We start from the raw sequence: 8584 nt of genomic DNA, 5'->3' as shown, positions 1-8584 counted from the left end.
AGGCATTGAGCATGTCGGTTTGATTGCCTATTGCCTGTTTACTTTGCAAGTAAAGTAAAAGTACAGTATGAGAGCTGCCTTCATTATACTTGGAACCGCGGCATCATTCGGCAAGCTGCTGCTGTTCATGAATGTATTTATTGACATATATTTTCTCTAGATGACGCTCTGTAAGATAATGGCCTCTGTCTGAACCATTACCAGTCCCATCATGCCCACCAGACCAGAGACATCCAGTCATTGCAGTTTTTAAGATGTTTGGGGCTTTTTCTGCCCTTATTTGATAGTTTACACTTACAGTAAGCTGACAGGAAATGGGCGGGGGGGGGGGGGGGGGGAATTCTACAACCACAGATGGGCGGTTATTCCGAAGCGTTTTCAATTTCTCTTATTTGAGGCTATTTTTATCCCTGCGATCCCATTCTGTACTGTAAAATCCCCTGTGTTAATTTATATCCGAGAGTGTGTAAATTATTTTTTTTACGCTCTCTGCATTATAAGTTGTCTGCGAATTACACATTATGTCTGGACATAAATATGGCATGGTTTGGAGATTCCCGACATCAGTGCAAAGCAGCGTTGTTGGGCAATGGTTTCTGTTGAGCCCGAGCAGAGAAGAGAGAGAATCCACGCAATAACTAATCTTGAGTACCAAGACCTTAATTAACAGGCTGATGGACTGCTGATCACTGAAGCTGCATGTTGTTCATTTTCTGATATCTTTTCTACAGATGACGCTGCGGCTGAACAACTTGAACGTGTCTCGTCATCAGAGAATCGACTGAATTCAGAGCAGCTAATTACGAGCATCTTCAAGACCACAGATGGTGGTAAGTAGCTAACATTAAGCTAATGCACTTATTCTGCTCTGTAGACCAGTTATTCTCAACTTCTTTCCCCTTCCATTTATCTCTGGGGGGGTTCCAATCTACACTGTAAAAAAGAGTGTGTGAATGAATCCGAATTGTACGACCTGTGCACTTGGTTCTATTTATACGTACACTACACTCTGAGTTACAGACCCGTATAAGGTCTATGTGGCGCCTAACTATAAAAAGGAAAAAGCAGCCTAGCATCTATTCTATGAAGTCAAAGTTGTCAATGACCCCCATAATTGATCGGCCTATCCCTATAGGATCGGCTATTTTTGAGTATAAAATAGGATTAAAGTGGTTAAACTTATGGTGACCCTTCGGACCCCACTCTGTTATACCGTCATGTATTTTTCTGTCCTATAGTGCCATAGTACCATATTGTAGGGACTTGCATCTCAAAAATGAAAAAAACAATCATTTATATATATATATATATAAGCTCCTACGCCACAGAAAGGAGCCAAATGTACAGAAGAAGCCTCCAACACGCCTCAAGTGGTGTCGATTCCCTTCCCCTAATATTTGCACGTTAGCAGACTGTTGTCTCCGGATACAGCGGAAGTGGAGCCTCCGCGCGCCACTTTCGTTTCGTCTTTACAGTCGCGCATATTTATCCTAATATAAATAGAAAACATCTGAGGCTATAGCTTTGTTGCTTAGCAGAAAATGAAAATAAAAATATATATTTTCCTGAACGGAAATGGCAGCTTTCCGTTACTCAGCTCATAGTCCCAGACTCTATATAGCATTCAGAGATTGTGGAATAGTTGTCTGGCTACGCGAGACTAACTAGGGTGTGATGTCACTGTTGGTAAAAGTGGCAACTGTGGCCAAGTTACCACAGTGCATTGGATCTGGCATTTCCACCAGCATAATGACATTGCCTCTGTGACCTTATGTCATTGCCCTGCCACTTCCTCTACTGGTCCAGGTCTGCTCATGCACAGTAAAGCCCCACAGTGTTCATTGAACTCCCAGTAAGGGTCCATTTGGTTCCATTTGCACACTCCCGGTGTTCAATGAACACTGAGAATTTTACTTGTGCGCCTTCCAATTATACACGCTCATTTCCTATGTGTCCCGTGGGGCCATATTTCTAGATTATGGATGACGTTCTCCGCACCCTTCTGAGGTAGGTATGTTCTGGACTAGTGTGTGCGTGTGTGTGTGTGTGTGTGTGGGGGGGTGCAGGTTCATTATGCCACTTGTGTTATATTTCACTGTCTGCCGTCTGCGCTGCTGACTGGAGAGTGGTTATGTCGACAGTAAAAGCAGGCCGGTTCAGGTTAAAAGGGTCGGCATGCAGGCCTGTGAGAGAGAGAGAGAGTCTCCTTGAAACAAAGGCATGGCTTTTTTAAATGGCTGCTTACCGGACTGTGTATTCGCCAATTAACAAGACATACGTTTATTGATTTCTCTATTGACAAAAATAGTCTATTCTGTTCCAAATCAAATCTGTAAAGAAATAGAGAGATAACTAATTCTCAATAGAATTGTATAAGTGGGATGGACCATCTGTGGCATGAGGCATACATGCAGTAGTTCGTTCGTTCATTCATTCATTCATTCATTCATTCATTCATTCATTCATCACATTATTCTCTCTGTGGTGAGAGATTCTTTAGGTTTCCAGCATATGTTTGGTTTGTTTCATGTGCTGATTTCATGGTGTATGATGCATTGTGTTCTGCAATTCACATGCTTGTGTTACAAATATCAGTCAACACCATTTATTGATCTAACGAAACTAGCAGATTTGACACAGGTCGTTGCATGGCTCGTCTATCTGGGCCGCTCACCTAGAAAAATCACCTGCGGTAAACAAAATTTGACTTTGTTGTATAATGAATAGTGAAAATAGCATATTGTCAAGTTCTCGTGTTTTTAAACTGTTCTTCTGACATGTGTTGCCTATAATGACAAGCCAAAAATAGGGAACTGTTTTTTTAGGCATTTGTATTGTTTTGATTTCACTTCCCTGTGATTTTGTATACAGTAGATACACTAGATAAATCTCTCATTTCAGTAAACTTTGCTCATGAGCGAGGTCGGGGTAATACTATCAGCTCAGCAGATTTCACTTCTCTGTCAAGGCCAGCTCACTTCCTTTAAGACCGGATAAATAGAAGCCAAGTGCAAGGAGGCATTTTGCACGTACGACTATAGCATTATATAATCCCAGTATTTTCTAATCACCGTACTTCAAAACCTGTTCCGGCAGGTTGTCGGGGAGGACGATGTGTGTACTCCATCGGCGGCACGCACCCTGAGAAAAGGGCCCAGGAGGACTCGGGAGTCATCTGGTCTGGCCATCTGATACAACACGGCAAGTAATCCTCGCATGACCGTGGCGTCTTCCTGACACCGCTTCCTCCGTCTATTTACCAGCATATCGTCTCTGTCGGAGCAGAAACCTCTCATCTCCATATTCATAACCTTTTTGTGGGTTTTTTTTACCGTAAATAACCAGCCCTACTTGATCACACTGCAGTGTCACACGAAAGCATCGAAAGTATAGCAGAGCTGCCATGTGTTTTTGTTTTTTTTAGCTTGTCAATCAGCTACTTTCGCTGCTTTTGAACTTGAATCCTGAAAAGTAACAGTTTTGGACACATGAGACACAAGAGGTTTCCACCCCGACAGAGACGACATATTAGCAGCATTCCTCAGGCTGACTGTCACTGCTGTGACCGCCATGGCAGCTATACTGGTCCCCTTTCTTTAAGAGGACGTGAATGTCATCATTTGACTGTCTATCAATTATCAATTACCGGTAGCTGCAGAACTGGGCTTTCAGTGTTGCCCGTTATGTGGTGTGTGTGTGTGTGTGTGTGTGTGTGTGTGTGTGTGTGTGTGTGTGTGTTATGCCTCTAGAACGAGCCATAACACACAGATGGACAGCACACACAGCCATGGACTTGCCTTTGGCTCGTTCGACCAGTGACTGGCAAACGCGGCTCTCCGGTAAGGCTTGATTATCGGTTTGAGTTTATTTGCAGAGAACTTCGGTGATTTGACACGTCACACTTCTTTGCTGCTTGTAATCTGCCTGTACCCCAAACCCTTAGGATTGTGGAAAGATTCTCATTCATGCTGTTAATTATAACAATGTCATGACAGGTATAATAGAGACAATATTGAATAGGATACGTCGTACATTCTGCAGTGTTCGTCCAACTCTTGAGTGTGTACAAATGTAACCAAGCTGCCATTTGTTACACACTCGGAGTTACAAAGGGATAAATTGACACTCAGGACTTTGCGATTCTAAAAAAGGCCTTCTATAAATTCTGACCTATGTTTTCTGAAAATGTTCAAATAATAATTCAAAAATTACAAAAATGTTATGCTGCCAATATACTGTACATAGCAACAATAACCCCAAAAGGGGTTCCCGTCCTGAAGGGGTTAAAACACCAAAAGGTGTTCCCGCCCAGAGCAAAAGTACAGCAATACCAAGTGAAAGTGCTGCAAGCAAGTGAGAAAGTGCTGCATTTAAACGTTTTACATGAGTAAAAGTACAAAGGTAGTGCCTTCAAAATATACTTACAATACCAAATAAAGTACCCAATATCATGCATAATAGCATAGGATTGTAATTAGTATTTAGTAATGCATTAATGTGTTCATCACTGTAATATTGCAGCTGGTAAAGACGGGGCTGATTTGAATTATCTCAATGTGCAATAAAGTAACTAGTAACTGAAGCTGTCAAATAATTGTAGTAGAGTAAAAAGCACAATATTTGTCTCTGAGATACAGTAGTTGAGTAGATAGTATAAAGTATACCATAAAGGCAATACTCCAGTAAAGTAAAAGCACTTCCGAATTGTACTTAAGTACTGCACATTACTTTTACTACTTAGTTACTTTCCCCCACTGACTGCTCTGTTCCTGCAAAACAACTTATACCCAGTGGTGGAAAGTAACTAAGTACATTTACTATACTTAAGTACAATTGTGAGTTATTTGTACTTTATTGAGTATTTCCAATACTTTTATTTCTACTCCACTACATCTCGGATCCAAATATTGTACATTTATTTGAAAACTTTAGTTACTATAGTTACTTTGTAGATTTGGATTATTATTACAAAACCCTACATTAACCTCTTCATCCCTATATACATTTTGGCCATTTTAAAATAGCTTGTATGTAGATCGTCTATTTTCAAAATATTTTCAGTTGAATACTTTTACTTTTAGTACATTTTGATACCGATACTTTTATACTTTTACTCAAGTAGATTTTGAATTCAGGACTTCTAATTGTAATGAAGCCGTTCTATATTGCAGTATTGATACTTTTACTGAAGTAAAACACGCGAGTACTTTTTCCACCACTGCTTATACCTGATTTAGTCTTAGTAGCCTGCCAATGTCAATGTGTGAAAATGCTCACAAGATCACGTGAACTGAGCTTGTAGATTGGTTATGTGGCCAGCGGCTTGTCGCGCTGTGAGCTTGTAGATTGGTTATGTGGCCAGCGGCTTGTCGCGCTGTGAGCTTGTAGATCGGTTATGTGGCCAGCGGCTTGTCGCGCTGTGAGCTTGTAGATTGGTTATGTGGCCAGCGGCTTGTCGCGCTGTGAGCTTGTAGATTGGTTATGTGGCCAGCAGCTTGTCGCGCTGTGAGCTTGTAGATTGGTTATGTGGCCAGCAGCTTGTCACGCTGTGAGCTTGTAGATTGGTTATGTGGCCAGCAGCTTGTCTCGCTGTGAGCTTGTAGATTGGTTATGTGGCCAGCAGCTTGTCGCGCTGTGAGCTTGTAGATTGGTTATGTGGCCAGCGGCTTGTCGCGCTGTGAGCTTGTAGATTGGTTATGTGGCCAGCAGCTTGTCGCGCTGTGAGCTTGTAGATTGGTTATGTGGCCAGCAGCTTGTCGCGCTGTGAGCTTGTAGATTGGTTATGTGGCCAGCAGCTTGTCTCGCTGTGAGCTTGTAGATTGGTTATGTGGTCAGCAGCTTGTCTCGCTGTGAGCTTGTAGATTGGTTATGTGGCCAGCAGCTTGTCTCGCTGTGAGCTTGTAGATTGGTTATGTGGCCAGCAGCTTGTCGCGCTGTGAGCTTGTAGATTGGTTATGTGGCCAGCAGCTTGTCGCGCTGTGAGCTTGTAGATTGGTTATTCATCTCAAAATGCGACGCTTCGCGCCGTGTTTTGAGCTTGCAGATCTGCTACTTTTCATGCTTTTGTGTGACACTGTAGTATGTAAGTAAGGGCACTCATTTGCTCACAAGGAGCGAGGGGGTCCGTGGCCTCATGCAGATCAACTTAGGGGTCCTTGAAATGATAACCGTCGAGAAGGACTGGAAGAGATCAGACAACGCAGGACACGATGGGTTATAGAGTTTGCAGAACAGTTTCCGTAGTCTCTGCCAAAACGGGACCGAAGCCCACCATAAATATATGGGGGCTTTCAACTTCCAGATGCTTCTATGGGTTTGCGCAGTGGCGCACAGGTGCCAACAATTACAACGAAACCTGGTTTCCATAAAATGTTTAGAAGTGTCAAATTCAGAAAGTCTGCAATCCAGCAATTGTTTGAATGAATACGTGTTTTGTTTTGTGTGTGTTTGTTATTCTTTCTGTATGGTGGGGTATAGGGTACATCTGCGGTGGTTTGATGGGGTCTTCCTACTCTTCCATTGAGAAGAAGGACCCCCTGGTGTCGTGTATACAGTATGTCCTCCTCGCCTCCCCCGCGTTCTTATGCGAGAACTTCTGGGAACTCAGATTAGGTACACAGTAGCACATGGTTTGTTTGGCGGTGTTGATAAAGTTATTTGAAGCAGACGGCACAGCGGATGCGCCGTCTTTATTGTCTTTGGCCACCTTTTACACGGCAACGGTCTCTAGAGGAAACGGCAAAATGACATGTCAGATGTGCCTTCGACGGCAACAGTGTTATCGTAACGAGGTGAAAACCCCTTCCAGGGTGGAAATCTATGAAAACGCTCTGCCTGGCGTCTTGGTGTGAACTGGCAAAAACGATGAATCCGCAAAATGTGTGACATAACGGCTCACGTCGCTTATGTTTGTTACATTGGTGCAGAGCCCTATACTGTAGGTGATATGGGGACTGACCCTAACTCCGACATCACATTACTCCGACTACGTGGCTTTGTGTCCTAGGAATACAAATTTAGCGAGCAGCTGCATTGGAGAATGTAAACAAGCAGACATGCGATAGGAAGTAGAACAGAAGTGGTTCTACTACGCATGCATGCCTGGTCTCTCTGGCAGTGTGTCACCACCACTTAGCCACCTGGCATGCACACTATACAGCAGTGGTTCCAAAACTCTTTTATGTCAAGGACCCCCAAATTGACATTTATTAGCCCACGGACCCCCATTTGAAAATATATGCCAAGGACCCCCATAAGATTTTTATGGTTCTAGCAGTGGTTCTCAACCCGTTTTAATTTCAAGGACCCTCAGTTTGACATGTATGTTAGTCTACAGACCCCCATTTAATGGCATTTCTATCTCTGGGACCCCCCAATTTATATTGTAAAATCAATGTTAATTTAACTCAGAGTGTACAAATGGAACCAAATGGGTCCACATAGGAAGGCAAAGCGCGTGCGCGCATGCACTGAAGACACATGCACGCTATAGTATAGCAGGAGACTGTATTTTCGATCTTCGATCTGTCTGGTTTTTGAGGGCCTCTATAGCCCCTCCTATGTCCAGCTTTGAGCGTGTGTGCTAACACAAACATTGTGTAAACACAAACATTGAAGACGAAAGTGAGGACGCAAATTGTGATTGGCCGTAATGAGATGATGTATCATGATAGGAGCGCCCATCACTTCACACGGGTGTGAATTTTCATATTCCGTCCTGATTGGCTAAGATTAGCCTGAGCTAATGTGTTAGGTTTCTGGTCTAGAGGGGCGGGTCGCGGCAGAGATTTGGATCTCACCGATCTGTCAGTCACCCCCGGACCCTCCTCTCTCCCCCCCCCGCCCCCCCTAGTGCAGCGCTACGTCACATCATTTGGAGAGACGCCCACCCGGAAGGGTTCACTCCCACTTCTAGACCAGAGCGGCCAATGCGTTCCTCCAGGCTTTCATTATTTTGCACCGACGAAAATGAAAGCCTGGTACCGAGGCTAGGCTAAAGATTGGCATCTAAAGTTTGCAGGAGTGACTCGTTTTGAACAAAATGCCTCAAATCATGAACGCAGCGTTCAATCAGCATAAAACTTTGCACTCACATTCCCACTAGGTCGAGGACGAAATGCCACCCTTTTCACAGTGGCCTATTATAGTGCCACCAGCAGGCCGATTTTTACAAAACACATTTGTTTTTATTACCGTACTACTACTACTACTACTCCTACTCGACTGTGGCTCAAGAGGTAGAGCAGGTCGTCCAATGATCCATGGGACCGTGGTTTGAATCCCGGCTCCTCCTGTCTACATGTCGAAGTGTCCTTGGGCAAGACACTGAACCCCAAATTGCTCCCGATGTGCTGGTTGGTACCTTGCATGGCTTCTGCCGCAATCGGTGTATGAATGTGTGTGTGACTGGGTGAATGTAATGCACAATCTATGTAAAGCGCCTTGGATAAAGGCGCTATATAAATGCACCATTTACTACACCCGATTTTTCATATTCCATCCTATATTATGGCTAAAGTCATCTAAAGTTTCTATAATGACTGAATTACGAACATTACTGGCCCACCCTACCTTGCCTGGCGGA

This window comes from Protomyctophum bolini (assembly GCF_963924005.1).
Source record: "Protomyctophum bolini genome assembly, chromosome: 14".
Classification (NCBI taxonomy): domain Eukaryota; kingdom Metazoa; phylum Chordata; class Actinopteri; order Myctophiformes; family Myctophidae; genus Protomyctophum; species Protomyctophum bolini.
This window is presented reverse-complemented; position numbering follows the sequence as displayed.